At 43.0% G+C, this 20,254-nt stretch overlaps 1 long non-coding RNA gene across 2 annotated transcripts in view; it reads left to right on the top strand.

The window, feature by feature from the left end:
* The first annotated feature begins 2,868 nt into the window (after positions 1-2,868).
* Positions 2,869-20,254, top strand: part of LOC102492478 (uncharacterized) — a 20,849-nt gene continuing 3,463 nt past the window's right edge. Inside the window, exons 1-2 of one of the 2 annotated variants that reach the window (XR_335963.1) lie at positions 2,869-3,248; positions 17,684-17,773. This is a non-coding gene — a long non-coding RNA (uncharacterized LOC102492478). Of the gene's footprint in view, positions 3,249-14,000; positions 14,165-17,683; positions 17,774-20,254 lie in introns of those variants that run through there. The other variant, XR_335962.1, reaches the window with a different exon arrangement.

Below are 20,254 nucleotides of genomic sequence, written 5' to 3'. Positions count from 1 at the left end.
ATGTGTGTGTGTGTATATATATATATGTATATATATGCACATATGTGTGTGTATTGTATTTAAGGCCATGGGTTGTGTACATTGCCTAAGAAAAAAGTATACATAGAAAGGAGAAGAGAAATGACCACAGGCAGAACCTCGAAACACTGCACACTGACCACTGGAGATCTGAAGAAGTAGGTAGCAGCCTTCAAGGAGAATAAAAAAATGACAGGTCAGGTGATCAATTTTGATCCTAGTGTGTCTTATTTCAACCCAGTGGGACCCTAAACCTGTCCCGTCATTTTCACAGTCTGAACACACAGAGTTAAAATAGATAACGTTGACAGCAGGCAGAATCCGTGCACATTGGCTCCCTGCCCTGTGGAGGGAGAAGTGACTGCCCCTGAATAGCGCCCACAGTACCAAAGGAATAGCACAAAGACATGACATCACTGGACAGCCGAACACTTCACAGGTATGCTGCTTGTTATAAAATCTTAGTTTTATATTCCACTATGGCACGTGAATGAGTCTAAGAGTATCATAGTGTACTCTTGTGTTGACATTAATTTTAGTTGCTATTTCAGATGTGCTTTTTAACTCTTTTTTTTTTGGAAAGGTTTTTCACTACAGGGTGCATATGCTCGCCAGACAGACAGAGAGAGACAGCGAGACAGAAAGCGAGAAATCACTCCCCCCAGGGGGGATGGCCATGCCACAATCCCTTCTCCTCCATTCTCCTCTCAGGATCTAGGGCACGCACGCACACGTGCCCGGCGTGAGTTTTAAGCCACCGCGTCTGGGACGCGAACCGTGGTCGACTATGTGGGAGTCCAACAACATAGCCATTGCACTAACTGCTGGTCCCTCAGATGTACTTTTTAAAAGAAAATTAGTGCATCCCGGGCACCTAGTATACAGTCCAAGGGGGTCTTCCAAAAGTTCATAGAAAATGCATATTATGAAAGAATTATGCGTTGACTTCTATTTTGAGCACCAAAATAAACTTGTACTTTAATTTTACTTTTCCATGAACTTTTGGAACTTTCCTTATATTAAAGAGTGATTTCCCTTAGTCTCATTAAACATAGAACACAGAATGTATTTGGTTTTTGTCTGGAAGGGATTATAATACGTCTTCACAAATTTGCTCAAGTTGTCACTTGAACTCTAACTGTGGGTCACAACATGGGCCAGAAAGGACAGTCTTCTCCCCATCTGGGTAGTATCATGTTGATCTATTTATAATACCTTGTTGCTGTGAAAAATAGCAGATGAAGATGCATCAATAAGACAAACAAACCAGAAGCTCTAAGATAACTCCTGTGAAAACGTAGGGCACAATCACCTTGATGAATCATGGGGATGAATGAGATTAGGTGCTTCTGACAAAGCAGTGTCCCCTGTGCTTCACATCACTAGGAAAGGGCCTCTTCAGGTTTGAGAGGCAGCATTTACAATACGTCTGTGTACCACTCCAACTCATTTACAAGGCAGATTGAAAGAATGGGGTGAAAACTAGAACAATACGAGAGACAAACAGTTTAATTATTTGATGTCCGTCTGACTCAGCAGAAGTGTGCTTTTTTAAGTATCTTGGAAAATAGGAATACTACATGAAATGCTGGCAACTCTGAATGGGAAAGCCCTAGACTTGTAGAGCAAAACTATACCTTCTTTAGCAAAATTGTATTCTCTTTCTCTCTTTCTCTTTTATTTTTATTTATTTTTTGTTAGAGAGAGATTTTTATCATAGGGAGAGAGCACTTGCCAGAGAGACAGAAAGAGAGAAATTACCCCTCCCCCCTGAGGAGATGGCCATGCCACAATCCCTTCTCCTCCATTCACCTCTCAGGATTTTGGGCATGCACACACATGTACCTGGTGTGAATTTTAAGGTGGGACTTGAGTTGCAGTCGACTACATGGGGGAGTCCAGCGACATGACCATTATACCATCTGCTGGTTCCTAAATTTTATTCTCCTTTTAAGAAATGGGTTTAGGGAACCAGCAGTTAGCGTAATGGCTATGTCGCTGGACTCCCACATAGTCGACCGTGGTTCACATCCCGGACCGGGTGGCTTAAAACTCACGCTGGGCACGTGTGCGTGTGTGCCCAAGATCCCGAGAGAAGAATGGAGGAGAAGGGATTGCGGCATGACCATCCCCTCTGGGGCTGATTTCTTGCTTTCTGTCTCTATATCTCTGTCTGTCTGTCTGGCGAGCACACGCGCCCTATAATGAAAACCTCTCAAAAAAAAAATAAATAAATGGGTTTGGAGGCTGGCCCTGCAGTGCAGCTGTTAAGCCCTTTGCATAAGGAGATGGATCCCACGTGGTTGACCGTTCTTTGAATCCTGGCCCTAGTGGCATGAAAGTGCCTGAAGGCTCAAGGTCCTGACAAAATGGAGAAATGGAGGAAAAAAGATTGCTGTACAACCATGGTCTGTTGGGAGCTGTAGTCTCTCTCTCTCTCTCTGGCAGCACATGCACCCTCTGGCAATAAACCAATAGTAATAAAAAGATAAAGAAAAGGAAGAAAGAACTTTTGCACACTGGGCACTGTTATCGATGAAATGACAGCACAAAACCCAGGTGACCAGGTAATCCACATTGCCCATCATGGAGTAGGGATTACCTGATCCCCTTACAATAAAATTTGGCAGGGCCAGCTTGCTGTCATCATGTGAAAGTAGGGTGTGTGAGACAGGGACTGAGCAGGTTGCAAAAACACAAGTCGATTCCATGAGCATGTGGCCCGCATTTTCAGTGCAACTATTTCTGCTTCACTGCCACTTCCTCTTTAATCTGCCTTGTGACCTCATAGGAGCACCCTATGAGAAGATGGCTACAGAGGAGCAATTTTTAAACCTGGTTTACAGATGGCTCTGCTTAGCACGAGTGTGTTGTTCCCACTGGAAATGGACCGCTGTGTTATTACAGCTGCATTTATCGCAGGTGGTCCTGAGGGGAGTGGAAAACGGACATCGTTCCAGCACTAATAACTTTAAGTAGAATATATCATTACTACATGGTCAGGAAGCAGAGAGAGCCTGAGATAACAACCCGTACCAACTTACCGCGATGGTTAAGGGTGTGATTCTATAGTTGGATACTTGGAAGGAAAAATCCTGGAGGACAAGTGACAGCGAGATTTGGAGGGAAGCGTGTGGAGGGACTGACAGAAATGGGGCCAGAATGACATCACAAATGTTCACCAGAAGGATTCCATGGCTGCGGCAGGTCTCAGATCCGAGATTGTTGAGGTGAGCATCCTGGTGGAGATGAGTCAGCCTCGCCAACCAGCTGTTTCAGGACTCTGTCATGAGATTATGAACTTGGGGACACTACAGCAGAGATGGAGGCAGAGTGGGGTTTGACAGCATGCATTTTCAGTCAGAAAAGTTTATTTGGGTACTGCAGCATTCTTTAGAGCCTAGTGAGACTTGGTGAGTGGCCTGGGGACCCTGATATGATATTCTTTCTCTGGGGGTTGACAGCCTTCCATCTTGGACAGGAAGAACCCTCCTAGCCTACCACACAAGGTTGCTTGTGACCTGGGAAATGATGTACACACACACACTCTCTCACACATGCCCACACTCTCTCTCTCTCTCATACACACACACGCACACTCTCACACTCACACACAAACATACACTCTCTCTCTCTCTCTCCCACACACACACACACACGCATAGTTCTGTCACATATCCTCACTACCCAGAGGCACCTGGCTTTATAGAATGACTGAATGACCAGTTAGCTCAAAGGTCATCTCCTAAGAAATACTTTCTCTAACTACCCAAGGAACTCTATTCTATTGTTCTGTTTTCTATTTGTCCCATCACATATTTCTCTTCAAATGTTGTTTTAATCTGTTCCTTTTAAAAAATCAACTTCCCTCATTAGAATGTGAACTAGGTAAGGCTGAACCATACCAGTCTTTCAGTTTTGTTTTGTTTCAGTTTGGAGAAGGGGGAGAGAGAGAAGGGGGAAGTGAGAAAGCACCTCCCTCAAGGGGTATGGTCATGTCACAATTCTTTCTCCACTTCTTCATCCTTCTGGGATTTGGGGCACACACACACACATGCCCAGCATGTTTCTCCAGCCATGTGGACTTAGGCTTCCTTAATCACATGCCATGCACAGAGTCAGCTGCCACACCAGTCGTATTCATCATTACATTTGTAGCACCTAGAACAGTTCTAGGAGCTAAGTTAATGTCTCATAAATTTTGAAAAAAGAGTGAATTCATAAATTATTAATTAGAATGGATAGTTAGAACTCAATACATGTTTTCTTCATCTTTGGAAACTTAAGGCTTAAACTACTTAGGATAAGGATGCATCCTCTTTTTTTTTTTTTTGAGAGGTTTTTCACTATAGGGTATGTGCGCTCGCCAGACAGACAGAGAGAGACAGAGAGACCGAAAGCGAGAAATCACCCCCCAGAGGGGATGGCCATGCCGCAATCCCTTCTCCTCCATTCTCCTCTCGGGATCTTGGGCACGCACGCACATGTGCCCAGCATGGGATTTAAGCCACTGGGTCCAGGACGTGAACTGCGGTCGACTACGTGGGAGGCCAGGGCCATAGCCATTACGCTAACTGCTGGTTCCCTGCATCCTCTTTTTTTTTTTTTTGAGAGGTTTTTCACTATAGGGTATGTGCGCTCGCCAGACAGACAGAGAGAGACAGAGAGACCGAAAGCGAGAAATCACCCCCCAGAGGGGATGGCCATGCCGCAATCCCTTCTCCTCCATTCTCCTCTCGGGATCTTGGGCACGCACGCACATGTGCCCAGCATGGGATTTAAGCCACTGGGTCCAGGACGTGAACTGCGGTCGACTACGTGGGAGGCCAGGGCCATAGCCATTACGCTAACTGCTGGTTCCCTGCATCCTCTTTTTTTTTTTTTTGAGAGGTTTTTCACTATAGGGTATGTGCGCTCGCCAGACAGACAGAGAGAGACAGAGAGACCGAAAGCGAGAAATCACCCCCCAGAGGGGATGGCCATGCCGCAATCCCTTCTCCTCCATTCTCCTCTCGGGATCTTGGGCACGCACGCACATGTGCCCAGCATGGGATTTAAGCCACTGGGTCCAGGACGTGAACTGCGGTCGACTACGTGGGAGGCCAGGGCCATAGCCATTACGCTAACTGCTGGTTCCCTGCATCCTCTTTTTTGATAGGCTGGTATGGTCAGGAAATTTACAATCCTAGAATTTTTTTTTCCTTTTTCTGAAAGAGAGCACATGTGAATGCATGGAAAGAGAGAAAGCAAGAGAGAAAGAGAGAGAAGCACCTTCAGTAGGGTCTCATCACACTGTGATCCCCTTTCCTGGGCCCTCCAGGTCCTAGGATGTCCGTTGCCCATGTGCACGCCCAGCTTTTTTCAGTTCAACTCAGGGATCTGAACTTGTCGCTGGCCATGTTGCTTCCAGCGTGCAATGTAATGTACTTCGGACTGTGCTATGTAGGCTGGGCCCAATCCTAAAAATGTTAATACCTGGGACAAATTTAAGAATAAACCAAGTCGGTATTCATCCTCTCAGAGCCCATTACTTGCAAAATACTGGATTATATATTACAGAACATATTAAGCGGTATAAAATGAATGGAGTGGGGGTGGTCCATACTCAAGGAATTTATAAATTGAACAGAGAAAACACAAAGGAAATAATGAGTGATGGACAAACCTAAGATACCTGAGGACCTGTGTGTGCAAAGAGGAAGTACCGTTTACTCAGCTGGGGTGGAGAAAACATAAAGATTTTAGGAGAGAGGCAATATATACGCTAGGACTTAAAAGATAAGTTGGATTATGACAAGCAAACCTAGAGAAAAAGAGAGAGGTAAAAGCAAGGTATTACATTGAAGTGTGTGTTTGGGAACTGAGAGAGATCTGTTGGAGGTTTTGGCCAGGTTATTTAAGCCTTTGGATATCAACTCAAATACTTGATTTTTACTGTGTAGCCAACAAGAAGACATCAAAAGTTTGTGAGAAGAGTCAGCACCATCTAATCTATGTATTCGGCTGCGTGGTGAGGGTTAGATAGCAAGAGAAGGGGTTGGAAACAAGTAAACCAGTTAGGAGATTGACAGGGCAGGACGGAAATGAAGCACATAGACTTCAGATAGTCATATTTTAGAAAAGATGGCGTGAGGGGATGCATGGCATTGTGGGGCATATATCATGTTGGGTAAAATCTTTTTGCAATCTAAATGATGTGTAACAATTGGATGTATACATAATAATAATAAATCAAATATAGAAAAGATGGAGTGAGGGGATATACAGTATTGTGATAGATTGAGGGAAAGCATGGTAAAATAACTTCTGTAGGCTAGTTTGGGTGGCTTGGAGCATGGAAGTAATGTGAAGTGAGAACACAGAAGAAAAGCCGGCGTCTTGTGGGAGAGAAACTCAGTTTCACTATGTCGAGTTTGAGGATCAATTGCGCATCCATCTTTGTTTGTCATGCACGTGAAAATTTGGGATGAAAGTTCAGAATAAGCCCTGTCTTGTGATTTAATTTTGAAGTGATATTTAAATACTGTAATGACAGTAAACAGAGGAGAATGCCAACACTTAATAATAGACAGGAAATGAGAAAGTAGACAAGGAAAATGAGCAGACTTGTCCTAACCAAAATGGCGAAGAAGGAAAATGTGCTAGTGATGATCTCGCCTTTGACTTTCTTTTTCCCTGGGCCTTCCTTATTTCTTCCTCATCAAGCCTTAGCTTTCCTCTGGAGAGTGAAGAAGCTCAACATACCACCTTGAACTCCCGACTTTGTTTATGGCAGTTTCTTACTCAACACCATTAAAAATCCATGATTATCTTTACATCAAAGACTCAACTCTATGGGGTCTTTAAATTTCCCCTAATATGCCCACAGTCCAACCTAATGTCCCATGGCGCTGCCTTTTTTCCATCCTCATGCCTCTGTGCTCCATGCTGACTTTCTGACTTCGGAACCTTTTCTTTAGTTCTTCCTCATGCCTGAATTTTCTTCCTTTCCATACCCAACCACCGAGGTCCTGCTCACACTTAAAGGGTTTGAATCCTGTCCAGCTTTTTGCCACTTAAACTTCTCTTTATCAACTCTTCTAGAATCTTTAATTTTTTAATGTTTATTTATTTTCTTCAGAGAGAGAGAGAGCAAGAAAGAGGTAGAGAGAAATAGAGAGGGAGAACAGGTTAACCCAAACAGAGTCCCCACACCACAATCCATTCCAGCCTTGGCTGCCCTGCTCACAGGCGTGCATGCCTGGTGTGTATACAGGGAGGTCTCCAGACACAAACCCGCACCTTACCCTGTGAGTCCAGGACCATCCAGCATTGTGTAACCTTTACTCCACCAGTTGTTTTGTTTATAGAATCTTATTGGTACTTCTATTACAACATTTGTCTCAGACTTCTTTCCTAAGTACATGATGGGTCTTCAGAAAATTCATGGAGGGATCAGCAGTTAGTGTAACGGCTATGTTCCTGGACTCCCATGTAGTCGACCACGGTTTGAGTCCCGGACCCGGTGGCTTAAACTCATGCCGGGTGCATGTGCATGCATGCCCAAGGTCCCAAGAGGAGAATGGAGGAGAAGGGATTGTGGCATGGCCAGCCATCCCCCCTGTGGGGTGATTTCTCACTTTCTCTCAGTCTCTCTCTTTCTCTGTCTTTCTGGCGAGCGCATGTGCCCTATAGCAAAAACCTCTCAAAAAAAAAAAAAAATCCTGGAGAATTACAAAAGAACTGTGTATAGATTTCAATTTCTTCTTCCATCAAAATTAACTCATACTTGACTTTCATTTTTCCATGACCTTTTTCAAGTCCCTTTGTATGCCTTTGTCCTTCAATAGACTATGAGACTTAGAGGACCAAAGCTTATTAGCTTTTATACTCTGTACTGGCTTTCATGAGAAGGCTGAGCACAGTCGTAATTAGATAGATGCTTTTTTAAATGGAAGAGGGAAAAAAAGAGAAAAATAATTGCGGCATGACACATCATGGCTACGCGTTTTTTCTTTCTTGGTCAGACTGATCTGATATGATGGCACAAAACATCCCTGAACTTAAATAAACAGGTGTAAAGGTCTGTGGTATTGTTTCATTCCTTGGTCAATTACTTTCAGAAAAAAAAGAAAGAAAAAAGTAAACCCACACAATGTATTAGGTCTGGGACTGGAGGGGAACTTCATTATTTTTAATGTCTCAGTAAAAGATCTTTTTTTCTCTCTACATTTACCAGACTAATCCCAATAATGTCTTTTAAACAATTAATTCTAGTTTCAAAAGCATTCTACTCTGCAGTTTGTCCAGAATTAAGTGACCATTAGAAGGCATTAGCTTAGAAACGAGTGCCCTAATTACTTCTGAAAGTTAGCAATAAAAGAAGAGAAAAAAAAGGAAAGTCCAAATTTCTGAGACATCAGCACCCTTGCAGTCGTGGCTGCTTTCTGTGTACCTTTCTGTTTTCCTACCACACAAAACGCCATCAGAGGAAAGGGCTGGGTGTTTTGATACCCACCTATTTAATTTTGCATTAGGTAGAGGTTTCTTAATCTTGCCCTAACTCTGGAAAATAAAACCTAGGAGAAAATATTAAAATGTAGATGGTTGGGGCCAGCAAGTAGCATGGTGGTTTAAGTGCTGGACTCCCCCATGGCCAACCATAGTTCAAATCCCAGCAGCAACTTGAAGCTCACGCTGGGGGTATGTGTATGCATGCTCAGGGTCCTGAGAGGAGGGTGGGGAAGAGAGCACTGCAGCATGGCCATCCTCCCCGGGGAGTGTTTCTCACTTTCTCTTTCTCTGTCTCTGTCTCTCTGGCAAGTGCCCACACCCTATGGCAAATATCTCTCCCCTGCTCCCCTCAAAATTTACTCTGACCAGTGTCAGGAAGTACCATAAAACACAGAGGTCAGCTACTGCTGGCCATATTTGACCGTGGGACCATAGTTTGGCTTCTACTTAGAGAGGGTGTTTTAGGCACAGTCATTCTCTGTGGCGACCAAGCTTGTTTTAGCAGCAACTTCATGTGAGTTTGCTGCCTGGGTTCAGATAATCCAGCTGTTTGTGTAGGCCCAGTGAATCTTCTGTTCCTCATTTTAGGTGGAATAGAAGCCTAAGTTTCTAACACATTTTCTTTTCAAGGTGAGGGTAGTTATGGCCGTTAACTCTACATAGGGGAGAAGACGTATGGGGCTTACTTGCATGACTGGTGGAACCGATTTCTCCCAGTGGAATAGTCCGGAGCAGCCTACGTGTGACCCGTTCGCGCACGTTGGATGGGAATGCTGGCAGGGCTCACAGCCTTAACGTTTGCTTTATAGTCAATTACAGCTTCCATGTCCGCTTGTGGAGAGGCAGGTGTTCTGGAAAGGGGTTCTTGCACTGTGGGGGTGGAAGCTTCTCGTATTTACTGCTTCCCCCTTCCCCTCTGCTAGAGTGTAAGATCTTGGTTGTAGTAACCCTTAGGGAAATGGTATAGGATTATGATTGCTTTGAGTGGGGGGGGGGGAGTTGGAAAGAGACTGGCCTCATTTAGAGTGCTTTGTGAAGATTCTGAGGTTTAGGAACAGAAAGAAGTGAATCAATCTCGTTTTTTGTTTGTTTTTTTTTTTTTTTTTTTTCCCTTAGATTTTGCTCTAAATGAGAGCAGATACCATTTCTCAGGGCAATATTCAAGAAGATTTCAAAAAGTTTGTGGAAAAATGGAATCAAGTCTGGGTTTTGTTTTTTTGATGCAAAATAAAATTCCAATTCACACATAGTGTGCGTTTTCTATAAAATTCATGAGGACCCTCTCATATTTTAGAAATTTATTTATTTTTAATTTTTTAACATTTATTTATTTTTTTCATTTTCCCCCAAACATTTACTTAACATGTCAAAAAATTTTTTCTCATACGCCATAGCTTTTGACAGTTAATAAACAACTTTCAAAATTTCAAGAAATTGAACTTAAAGATAATTATCAAAATGTTTGTTGTAATTTTGATTGTGACTCTATAACAGAGATGGTATGGTTTTAAATATTTTCAAGAAAATACTGACCTGTCAACTACTCAGACTGTTGAAAAGAAAACACCCAGCACACAATTCACATGTGAACCTTCTCAATTCAGCCCCGCCTACCAAGTATTCTGTGATATACCATCTGCTAGCAAAGATCGGTCTCTTTCTTCCTTCAAAGTCTTCCTCAAGGTGATCCTCTGGTTGTGGCTACTCGTTCGCAATCTCTACTGATCACAATGTAGGACTGGAAAGGTCCAGATTATTTTATGGTACTAATTCTTTCATATAGATTCTCCAATCCTTTCTGCCAGGCAGAACTGTTCATGGTGCCAGGCCATCTTTCCTAAAGCTTCCGTTGGATCACTTGAAATTTACCTTATCTCCATAGTTTTCTGGTTTAATCTTCAGATGTGACATTCCAGTGAAAGTCCTGTCCAATAACAAGTACTTCCAATTTCTGATTTGTTTTGCATGTCTTCTTGCTGATAAGGGGGCCTTTGAGGTCACTGAGGTTATTGAACAAATTTACTGGCCCATCTAGTCTGAAGATGTTTTACCCCATTACTGAAGAGGACAGTAGAAAGTTGAAAGAGAGAAGTGATCTAGCTGAACAGAGCTCCATATTCCAATGTTCCTGCCAGGACCCTGTTTGTGCCCCTTTCTTTCTGTGAGACATTCAACACGTCCCTTATCTCTAAATCCTGTCTCACGCATCCAAATCTGATGAGTCCATGAGATAATCTGTATGAAGGGTTTGGCACAGTGTTGAGAACATTGCTAACGAAAGCTGGTCATTAACAGCAACAAGAGAAGCCCGGTTGTCCAGCTAGCAAAAGCTTCACGAAGGAGAGAAGACATCCAAAGGGAACAAACACAGAGAACAGCATTGCCGTCTGCATATTGCCATTTTGTTGGGAGCCCGGACTTTAATCAAATGAAAGCATATTAACTTCAGAGCGTCGCCGCCATCAGACACGCACGCGGCCCAGTACCTGCTGGCCTAATGAAGTCTTTGATGTGGGTGTCCAGGTTGCATAGGTTCCCTACCTTTAATCATGGGAAGCCAATGACAGATAGGAGCTCACAGGACTTCCTTTCATCTCCAAGTATTCTTATAGCATGATTTCAGAAATAAATACCAAGGCATATTATTTTTGCCTTTCTGCCAAATTAGAAGCAGGTGAAAGGATGTTATTTGGTGGCCTTTGCCATGAGAAGATGAGTTGCCCAGAGAAAAGAAATATGTATTCTTCTTCAAAATTTATGTATTTCTCTGAACTCCAGTAGTTTATGTAAGAGCTGAGGGCTAGAAAACTTAAAAGTTTTGGAAAGCTGCACCCTAGAAACTTGTCTGAGCTCCTTCAAGAAAGGTTGTCAAAAGCAAGAATGTTATGAATTCATCATACATTAATCATTTAGCCCCACTAGGGAATTTTCTGTTCCTTGCTTTATCCGTCATTGAAAAAATTCACAAGACCTACATTATTCCATTTATTTTATGGTTATAAATAATCAAATACAATTTGCGACTCTGTGGCTTGTAATGCATTCAGATTGACTTAGAACATGATGGAAAAGAACAGGCTTGGTTTGTACTTGAGGTTTGCTAAGGACTGCAATTCCCCAGGTAGTTTTCTCTCATTATGTAGGGCACAGTTATGTTGCCGAGACCTCTCTGGAAGCCCAGGGGAAGGTCTCCTCTCATTAGGCACGTCCCAGTGAGCACCAACGATGGGAGGTGTGATGCACTGCAGCTCTGCAGACGGGGATAAGAATGATCAAGATTTCAAACATGGAAATCTTTGAGTCATCTTGGCTAGAGATTTTTTTTTTTTTTTATAAAAATCCAAATCCTTCGATGCAAAAAAGAAATAGAGGGTGATAATTCTAAACCAAAGATTGTTGCTGTGAATCGGCAGTGACAACAATATGGTCAAGGTCTGTTTTTCACAGTTCGGTTCACACTTATTTCAGGGCTAGGGGGAAAATGTGTTCTTGAAATAAATCTGAACTCATTCAGAGATTGTGAGCAGGGGATCTTAATGAGAGATCCTTCTCTTTATGCACTGCAGCTCTGCAGACGGGGATAAGAATGATCAAGATTTCAAACATGGAAATCTTTGAGTCATCTTGGCTAGAGATTTTTTTTTTTTTTATAAAAATCCAAATCCTTCGATGCAAAAAAGAAATAGAGGGTGATAATTCTAAACCAAAGATTGTTGCTGTGAATCGGCAGTGACAACAATATGGTCAAGGTCTGTTTTTCACAGTTCGGTTCACACTTATTTCAGGGCTAGGGGGAAAATGTGTTCTTGAAATAAATCTGAACTCATTCAGAGATTGTGAGCAGGGGATCTTAATGAGAGATCCTTCTCTTTAGCAATCGTGAGCTTCATTCAGGGTCCAGTCTCCCTGCCCGCTTGTCTGATGTCTTCCAACAAACTGGGGGGTGGATGCTTACCCTCTTTGGCACTTCTCCAGGCTGACTTCTAAACATGCCTCCCACCTGCCCCTGCTGGCTGGAATGCCTGATTCTAATGAAGTCATTGCGCATTCAGGCTATCTCCTTTGGTGACAGAGCCATGCCCTGCGAGATAGCTGAGCCTATGACACGGTGGTATTCCTGAGGCCCCTCCCTGGCATCTGGACAACTCCTGGCACTCAGCCCCAACACTGAGCCCACGGGCTTTGTTCAGATGGCATTCATGTGAGTAGGTGAGTGATCCCAGGGAATCACTGTTCTCGTTAAAGCTGTAGTAAATTTCAAAATGCATCTCTACATTATGGACTCTACCTGGGCTGGTATGACAAGTACTAACTCCTCCTGTCAGATGGGAAAGGCTAAGCTGTGCGGTCTTCACTGACCCTGGACGAGGGGAGAAGAGAGTCTGAAATCCTGGATCCTTTATTTGGCTGTAACTCTTGCACTGGCTGATTTCTTGTGCTTGCAAGCAGAATTCTAGTGTGACCTGTCCTAGTAGCGTGACCTGTCCTAGTAGTGTGTCCTGTCCCAGAATACATGGGGCTAGTGGGATTCACCTCAGATCTATTTATCTGCAAGACTAGCCTGTATGTATGCTGGGAAGATAACCCCCAGATCCTCCAGAAATGCCTCCCCACTGCTTCTTCTCATCTGTCTCTGAGCCTCTGCCCTGAAATCTATTATTAAGAGCTTTTAACCTGAATGTCCCATGCCCCACCAACTTGTGGAGATCAAGAAGTAATACAAATATTGATATTTTAAAATTCCACTCTTGCTCTTATAAAGTCAGTCTCTGTCCCTTGTTCCATCACTACTCACCCCTTAACATTTGGGATGTTCACCGATGCATCTGTCCTGTTCGTTTCTTCTTTGTCTATATCCTATGATCATGAACTCCCTTGAAGGAACCTCCCTGCTAAAACATTACCCATCCCAAAGGTGCCGATTTTCAAAGATGCCCACATTTCTAATCCTTAAGGAACTGGGCACGATGGGTTCTAGGCAGCCTTTAATTTGTTCTTTAACCCTTCCCTGAACAGGGCTAAAACCAACCATGGAGTTTAGCCTGGGCTAGATGTCATTCTACTCCGTTCTCAGACAGCTCTGCACAAATCAGTAAGAAAGCAACAATGATAGAGTCTCATTCCATCAAAAAGCCATGGCATTCTTCTGTATATTAACTTACGGGATGGATAACTAAAGTGGGCACCAGTCCTCCAGTTCCTGAAACAAGCGGTCTGAACAGACTCCCAGCCTGGGGCTTGGCTAGACACTCTGTTACAGACAGGAGCAGACCTGACTGTGTAAAGGAGGCACAGCCAGCCTGCTCTTTCCTCTGGGTATTTGTTACGGATGGAAATATGTCCTCCTAAAATTAACAGGCGGAAGCCCTAACACCCATGTAACTGTATTGGAGACAGAGCCCTGAAGGAGGTAACTAGGTTACATGAGGTCATAAAGGTGGGGGCCCTAGTCCTATGAAGTTGGTGTCCTAAGAAAAGGAAGAGACATCGGGGATGCATAAAGGAAAGGCTATGTGAAGATTTGGCCAGAAGGTAGCTCTCTGCAACCCAAGGAGAGAGACTTCACCAGAACCAGCCCTGGGAACACCATGACCTTGGACTTTGAGTCTGAAGAACTGTGCAAAAGGAATCTATCTGTTCTTTGGGGCACCCGGTCTGTGGTATCTTGCCATGGCAGTAAGACTGCACCAATTCAGTCTCCCTAAGCTGTTGCTTGTATGTGGTGACAGTGGGTGGAAGGAGCAGGGCTAGGGTCCTTGTTGCAGGCATGGAGATTTTTTTTATGCCACCTTTAGTAGGAGGTGTAAAGGAATAATAGTCCATTGCCCTTGTACAGTGATCACCCTTTAAGATGGCTTTCATGCACGTTATTTCATTTGGTTCTCATAATACCTTTATGGCCCTGTGCAGGAGTCAGGGCATTTTATTGTCATTTCACATCTGATGAAACTGAGATATAAAAGGGCTAAGGAATTTATGGAATTTGTCTGTACTTACTCTGAGAGTTTGTCCCCCAAGCCTAACGAAGTATTCCCTTCGCTATGCAAGAGTATTGCTAAGTGGATTAGATCCAACGACCTGTGCTGGGTTGGAGAAAACCAAAGTTCTTTGGGTGCTATTTGGCATCTCTGCATGTGGTGATGGCGGGCGTAAGGAGCAGGGCGAGGGCCCTTGTGGCAGGCACGTGGATATGTATGATGGCCAACATTCCCCAGCTCCCATTCATGGAATAGCTGGAGAGATGCTATGAAATAGCTCAGCAGGATCATTTTGTGATGTGTGGGACAAGAGGATAACTGCAGGAAATGGGTAAAAATCATTCCAAAAAGTAAGCCTGTGGCAACCAAACAGGAAAAAGCTGGGGGTGGAGGGGAGAAACAGGCCGGCTAGACCTCTGTTGTAACCCAGCCATGGCAACCTCCCACCTGCCCTGCTGTCTGCATTACATAGCTCTTGAAGCTGTCTACACTGCAGGTCTCTGTTATCATCAGCTTAGCTTTCTGTTCTCTGATTCTCCATAAGAGGAAATTGGAGGCAACATCCTTTAAGGCCTGTTGGCTTATTGAAAAGTAGGTGTTCTTTTCACCTTTACAAACTCCCAGTGGTGACCACCATGAGTGGTCTTCAGCCATCTCAGTCTTGCTAAATCTGTCACATAACCAGGAGGCTTTCCTCTCTGCAGGTCCCCAACAGCAGTGAGCCACCTCCGTGAGCATCTCATGTTCAAAATAGCTTTGATGGAGGACCAGAGGTGCAAAGAATAGTATTCCAAATTTGCTCTGCCCTCCTCTACATCTTGAGAAGAAAACCCTTTGGTACATGTTATTTTCCCTCAATAATCATGCTCTTTCTGGTCTTCATTCCATCCCAACTGAAACCAGAGACTCAGGAGCCCAAATGCCTGTGCTTGGATTGGCTTTGCCACTTGCTGGTTTGTGTGACCTTGGGCCAGTTGGTTAACCTCTCTACCCCTAAGTTCTCCTCATCCATGAAATAAGGATGAAAGTAGCATCTCTTAGGACTGATGTTGGGACCAGCAGTTAGCGTAATGGCTATGTCGCTGGACTCCCACGTAGTCAACCGCGGTTCGTTTCCCGGACCTGGTGGCTTAAAACTCACGCTGGGCGCGTGTGCGTGTGTGCCCAAGATCCCGAGAGGAGAACGGAGGAGAAGGGATTGTGGCGTGGCCATCCCCCCTATGGGGTGATTTCTCGCTTCCTGTCTCTCTGTCTCTCTCTGTCTGTCTGGCGAGCGCATGGGCCCTATAGCAAAAAAAAAAACCTCTCAAAAAAAAAAAAAAAAAAAAAGAAGGACTGATGTAATGATGACATGGGCTGATACCCAAGTGCTCAGTAGAGTGTCTGGCATATGGTAAGTGCTATGTAACTGTACGCTGTGATTATCATTTGTGGTATTTGTCTGGTAGGTACTGCTGAGTTAAATCTTACTTGAATGTGTTAAAATTTTTTTAAAGTGACTTCTTTTCCTAGATACGTTAGTTAATGATCTGCGTTAGGAATATTTTTATTTAAAGTTTACTACTAAAAATTGTACATTTTGTGGCACATGATATATTTTGATAGGTGGAGACATTGTGGGATTGCTAAACCAAGCTACTTAGCAAATGCATTACCTTATTTATTTATTTGTTTCATTTGCTATAGGGTGTGTGCACTTGCCAAAGACAGAAAGAGAGGGGGAAAGTGAGAAATCACCCCCCACAGTGGGTAGCCATGCTGCAATCCCTTCTCCTCTTGGAATTTTGGGTAAGTATACACATGCACCCAGCATGTTTTTCAAGCTGCTGGGTCCAGGTCTCAAACTATTCTGTCAGCCACGTGGGACCCAGCTACCTTTACCATCATACCACGGACTGACCTTTATTTATTTACTAATGATGACAGCACTTGTAATGGACTGTTTTAGCAATTTTTGAGCACAGATTATTAACTCTAGTCACCACGAAGTACTATAGATTTCTTGAACTCACTCCTGTCTAACTGAAATTTTCTGTCCTTCGGTTATCTTCTTCCCAGTTCCACATCCTCAGCCCGTATAATTACCAGTCTACTTTCTGTTTCTGTGAGTCTGACGCACTTCTTCTGTGCATTTGACAGATAATTCAGGCAGGGAAAAACAAACATTATTTGAGCAACTAGAATAAAACGGAATGTTTTTTATGGTGTTTTAATTCTTGACTTTGGTGGCAGGGCAAGGAGATTCTGAACCTTGAGAAAATCAAGTCAATAGAAAATTTCCAATAGATTTAAAAATACTTTGATTTTTTAAAATTAAAATGTTTTTGTGTTATTAATATTGATAATAATATTAACTTTTCAATTTTTAAAATTTTATTTTTTTAAAATTTTATTTATTCATTATTATTATTCATTTGCTACAGGGCTCCTACACTCATGAGGGAGACAGAAAGAGAAAGAGGGGGGAAGTGAGAAAGCAAGCCACCAGGCCTAGGACTTGAACCATAGTTGGCCATGTGAGAGTCCAGCACATATAAGTGAGATCAAGATACTATTATCTTTCTGTGCTTGGCTTATTTTCTTAGTCTAACGTTCTCTAGGGTCGTCCAGCTCCATTGCAAATAAGACTGCAATGAACATGGGAGTGCAGCTACCTCTTCCACATACTGATTTTGTTTCATTTGGATAGACACCCAGTAGTGGAATTGCTGGATCATATGGTAGTTCTATTCTTAATCTTTTGAGAATCCGCCATACTGTTTTCCATAATAGCTACACTAATTTATATTCCACCAACAGCATACACTTTCCCTGTTCTCCATATCCTCACAATACTTATCCTTTGTCTTTTTTGATTTTTTCTTCTATGGGGGCTCTTGCCTCACAGAAATACAGAGAGATAGGAGAAAACACCTCCCATAGGGAATGGTCACACCACAATTCCTTCTCCTCCATTTTTCCCTCCTTTCGGGATTTTAGGCACACATGGATACATGCCCGACATGTTTGTCAAGCTGCTGTGTCTGGGACTCGAACTGTGTGATCGACCATATGGGATTCAGCTGACTTAACCACCAGGCCATGGAGCCAGACCATCCTTTGTTTTTTTTACAGTAGCCATCTTAACAAGTGTGACGTAAATCTCATTGCGGTTTTTCGTTTATTTACTTAGTTGGTTATAAATTTCTTTTTAGATTTATTTTTTCCATGAAAGACAGACACAGAGAATGAGACACACAGACATCCTAAGAAGGTCTTCAAGCTGCAACTCACGTGGATCTCGGGTAAGTGTGCTCACTCTGGCGCACTCAGGGAGGCTCCAGGATGCAAACCCAGGTCTGTGCCTCTGGTTTAGCTGGGCCACACTAACCATCACCGGTCCCCACCGTCGTGGTTTTAGTTTGCATTTCCCTGTGTTGTCATCTACCACTGGCCATTTGTATGCTTTCTTTTGAGAAATACCATTTCTTTGGCCATTTAAAAAATTGGGTTATTTATTTTCTTGTCATTGAGTTGAGTTTCTCATGTATTTAGGATATTAAACCCTTATCAGATAAATGGTTTGCAAATATATTCTCTCAATACGTAGGTGATCTCTGTTTCGTTGATTGTTCCTTTTCCTGTGCAGAGGTTTTTAGTTCTTTTCACCTCATTGGATTATTTTTGCCTCAGTTGCCTATGCTGTCGTAGTATTCTCTCAATACGTAGGTGATCTCTGTTTCGTTGATTGTTCCTTTCCCTGTGCAGAGGTTTTTAGTTCTTTTCAACTCATTGGTCTATTTTTGCCTCAGTTGCCTATGCTGTCGTAGTCATATCCAAAAAATCAATTCCCAAACCAATGCCATAGGGATTTCCACGTATGTTTTCGTATATTAGTTTTATAATTTTATTGAAGGATTTGATCCATTTTGAGCTGACATTTGTATATATGGTACGAGATGAGAATCTAATCTTACCCTTTTGTATGTGGTTATCCAGTTTCTCCAGTTCCAATTTTGGAAAAGACTGTCCTTCTTTCTGTGTGCTCTTGACATCTTTGTCAAAAATCAGTTGGCCAGGGCCAGCCAGGTGTTGTGTGGTAGAGGCAGCTGGATCCCACATGATTGAAAATGCAGTTTGAGTCCCAGACCCGGCAGCTTGAAAAACACACTAGGTGCAGGTACATGCATGCTCAAAATATCGAGCAGAGAATGGAGAAGGGATTTTGAAGTAGTCATCCACCCTTGGGGGTGATTTCTCACTCCCCCCTCCTCTCTGCCTCTCTTAGCCAGTGCACACATCCTATAATAAAACTGAAAAAAGGAATCAATTGGCCATAAATTCATTGAAAACATTTCAGTCTTACTCTCCTATTCTTGTCCCTCCAGTTTTAATTTGGTCACTATCCTTATTAAATAATTTTGATGTGTGCCTGTCTGTGTAAAACTGCCTTCATGTTCTTTTCCTAAAATATTTTCAAAATATGGAATTGGCAAGATTTATTCCAGTGACAACCCAGTTATCTCAGCCTCTCCCGAACTCCCGCAGTACTTCAATCTATCACGTATATGTTACGTCCAACTGCACCAACTCTCATAGGGCCAAAGCACGTATCTTACATCTTTCCCAAGTCCCACACAATGCTTTCCATGCGGTAAATATTCAGAAATGCTCTAGCAATTGATTTGTTCCCATACTATTTTCTGATTATATTCTCATGTCTAAAATATTTAGTTCTCACAATTGCCCCATCAACTCTACTGACACATAATATAAGCCTAAATCTCACCCAAGGAGACCTGTGCACATAATATTACGCTACTTTCTGAGGCTGATCACTACTGTAACTAAGTTTCTTTCTCCTAAGCTGTTCATCTCATTCCCATTTCTAAGCTAGAAGGCAAGCTTCTTTTTTGTTTGTTTGCCAAAGGATACATGTGCTCACTGGAGAGAGACAGAGAGACACAGAGAGAGAGAGAATGAGAAAGCACGCCCCTTGGGGGATAGTCACTCTTAAATCCCTTCTCCTTCATTCTCCTCTTGGGATTCTGGGTTCTCACACACATGTGCTCCACATGTTTTTCAAATCTCCGGGTCCAGGACTCAAACCGTGCAATTGGGCATGAGGAATCCTGCCGCCTTAATCTCATGCCACTGGCTGGCCCAAAAAGGTAAGTTTCTTATGAGGCAGAATCTTGTGGTGCTGGTTTGCTGACATAGCCTTAGTACTTGGATCAGTGGAGGAGCAGACATTATTGGTGGCCTACTAGTACTTCCTTCTCTTCTTTTCCAACACAATCCTAATTTTGAGGTACCCTATAACCAAGCACTTCAGAAGGTTGGGCCCTCATCATAGCCCAAGGGATATATAGTAATCAGTCTAAATTAATCCTAGGTTTTCCTATTCTTGATGCCTAGGATTAATTCAGAAATGGGCATGATCTGTGCTTTGCTGTAGTTGTCCTTGCTCCTTAAAAAAAAAAAGTGATGTGATACCCGCATCTGTGGCAGCTATCTTGGCATCATGAGGGAATCCAGTTCAGAGCATAAGCTAACACCTTGATGATGGCCTCTGCAGACTTACTACGTGAGTCAATACATTTCTATAATTGACAGATTGAAGTAAATCAAATTTAAGAAAGAGTAAGAATAAACACCTGCAGCAACTTCTGATGCAAGTAGGATGACTGCAGGCTTCCTCTCATTGTCAAGATCCTGAGACCCAGAAAAGAACCAAACGTGAACTCCCTTGCCAGCTCATGCCTAAGAGTAGGTACTGAAAAGGG

The sequence above is a fragment of the Tupaia chinensis genome, unplaced genomic scaffold (assembly GCF_000334495.1).
Source record: "Tupaia chinensis unplaced genomic scaffold, TupChi_1.0 Scaffold000578_2, whole genome shotgun sequence".
Taxonomy (NCBI): Eukaryota; Metazoa; Chordata; class Mammalia; order Scandentia; family Tupaiidae; genus Tupaia; species Tupaia belangeri.
This window is presented reverse-complemented; position numbering and strand designations above follow the sequence as displayed.